A 2,578-nucleotide genomic window follows, 5' to 3' on the forward strand; every position below is an offset into this window, starting at 1 on the left:
CATTCATACCATCGATACCACGAGATGAAAATCTCACGTGCTGAGTTTACTCTCTATACCTTATTTACACTTCCGTATTTATATTCTTGCAATTTACCTTCCCAAATAGGTTGCAATATCTTTTTAACGGTAGAGTAGACACAATAAATAAACTTAGAGCATATTTAGATAAAAATTGAGATAAGTTTATCTTGTGAAGATTTTGTAGTCAATTTGGTTAGTTTTCTAAGTGTCCTAATTCACTCACTCTCTTACGACGTCACTGATCTCTACAAAGACCACCTACATATTAGGTTCAAAGGAACATCATAGACCACCAACGCATAGACCGAAGCGCGCCACAGAGCGCACACCAAACTACCCTCACCGGAGAATAGGGCTGAGCGGCCGGCTCAACAGAACCGGCAACCCAAGACATGGCGATGCATAGCATGAAGGGCCCCACCCAAAGGTCTAGGCCAAGCACATCACAAGCACCACCTCACCGGATCCAAACCGCTGAGATGCCACAAGTTCACCGGAGATCAAAATCGTCAGAGACAAGGAGGTTGTTGAGAAGATGGGAAAAAAGGAAACCATTCTGATCTCGTACAGAGAGAGGGGACCCACTTTATCGTGCGCAGTATGCACGCATGACCGAGCCAGTGCCCGTCGCCTCCACACCCTCGGACGTGCACAATGAGGGTGTGAGTGGCCGGTGCTCCGCCTTCACCTCCTTTAGAACCCTCTAGAGAAAGGAAGAGACTATGCTACTACCCCTTAGCCTGGTGGGCTGCTCGGCCTTTGGGCCTTGAAGAAACTCTACTCCTCCTTTTTCCTTTTTTCTTCTTCTTTTTATCTCTTTTTGGAATTTCATTCAAATTCAAACTTGTGTGTCTTCTCAAATTCGAATTTGAAATAGGAAAACCCTCAAATTCCAACAGATAGTAGTAGATAATGTACCTGGAGGAATATACATTTGCCGGCGGAACGCTATCGAACATGTCACCGGCAATGTACTTCACATTGGTGCTCACAGAAGCATTGGCGACGACGTGCGGGAGATCGAGCACGCTGCACTTGACATGCGGGAATGCCTTTGAGATGGCCTGGGCTGCGCCGCCGAGCCCCCCAGCAACGTCGATCTGGGAGCTTATCCCTTGGAAGGCGTCTCCGTACTCCTTGATGACGATGTCCACGATGAAGCCGTTGTCCGAGATCACCCATTGTTGAAGAGCGTACCGAAGTTGGCGTCATGGTCCGCTAGATCCCACACGTTCCGTCTGTGCGTCATCTTGGAGAGGGATGAATCCGGCAGCTCGCTCTGGAACCACTCGCCGAGGCCGAGGATCGGGTACACAAAGATGCCATCGAGCATCAAGGTCAGAAAATGAGTCAAGTTCGTCGAGGCGTCGAGATGCTGGGGTGAGCATGTAAACAAGCTCGCCGCCGTCGGCTGGGTGCTGGACGCTGAAGACGACGGTGACAGTGAGCACGCGCACGAGGTGACGCAAGCAGGGGATCTTGGATGGGTGGAGCGTGACCTTTGTGACTATCTGGGGGAGTGTGGCGGTACCACCATGGTGCTGGATGCCGTCGACGATGCGGAGGTCCAGCGCGGACTTGAGCGCCATGGACTTGATGTAGCCGAAGGTGTGGTTCCAGAGCTCGAGCTGATCATCCAGCAAGGCCTGACCGGTGCTGTGCTGGACCTGGGCGGCGGGCGCCATGGTGCGGTACTTCTTCTATGGTTTGCTTGATTTGTTATGGCCTGTGATACGTCTCTATATAGACTCGCCGTTCATAGTAGCCAGGAACTGATCAAGCGATGAGGTTAGGCTAATTTTATTAATTCGTCTAAAATAAGGAACTATACTTGGCTTCATATGCCCCTGATTGAAATGCCTAAAGTTAAACCGGAAATAAAAGAGGATTACAATCGGCAGCTCTATGAAAATACTACGTCAATGAAAAAAACACTAAGAATTCAGGATAAATTTGGACATCTCAGCATTTTTATAAGGGCCTTGGTGTTTTTAGGTGCTGAAGTTCATCACCATTCACCAGTTGAATAAAATTTTCCATCACTCTGTAGCCAACAATTCCCAGCCATCTGTCAATGACCCGTCACTATACCAGTCAGCTAGTTAGATCTTAACTAGTGAACTAATCTCCATAATTGAGGAAGTTAATCCTATGGCAATTGAGGCGGTAGCGAAAATAGCTCTATTAGGTTATGATTGTGATTTTGATGATTAATGATAACATAGTCATTAGAACTATCATGTTTATCAAGTATATGCTTTAGTAGGTCTCATGGATACAATAAAAGAGAAGTCGTCGAAGCCGGAACAAAAAGAGGAATAAATTAGACTTATTTCATGAATTTTGATGTGACCAAATGGAATAGATTTATGTATAGTCTTGTAGAGCTCTTCACAGGCTTTCCATAGAGCCAAACATCATCAAAATCGGAGTTCGGAACGAAAAATTATACCTAAAATACATAACGTTATTCTGCTGAAATTTGCCTGACCGGATAGTCCGGTGCTTCATAAGATAATCCGGTGAGTATAATGAAAAATATTTCGATGTTCAC

The 2,578-nt window shown here is 46.3% G+C and overlaps 1 pseudogene; it reads right to left on the reverse strand.

Moving 5' to 3' along the window:
- Window positions 1-259: 259 nt before the first annotated feature.
- LOC133928160 (O-methyltransferase ZRP4-like) lies at window positions 260-1,709 on the reverse strand (annotated as a pseudogene).
- Window positions 1,710-2,578: the final 869 nt, after the last annotated feature.

Source organism: Phragmites australis, chromosome 9 (genome assembly GCF_958298935.1).
Source record: "Phragmites australis chromosome 9, lpPhrAust1.1, whole genome shotgun sequence".
Classification (NCBI taxonomy): Eukaryota; Viridiplantae; Streptophyta; class Magnoliopsida; order Poales; family Poaceae; genus Phragmites; species Phragmites australis.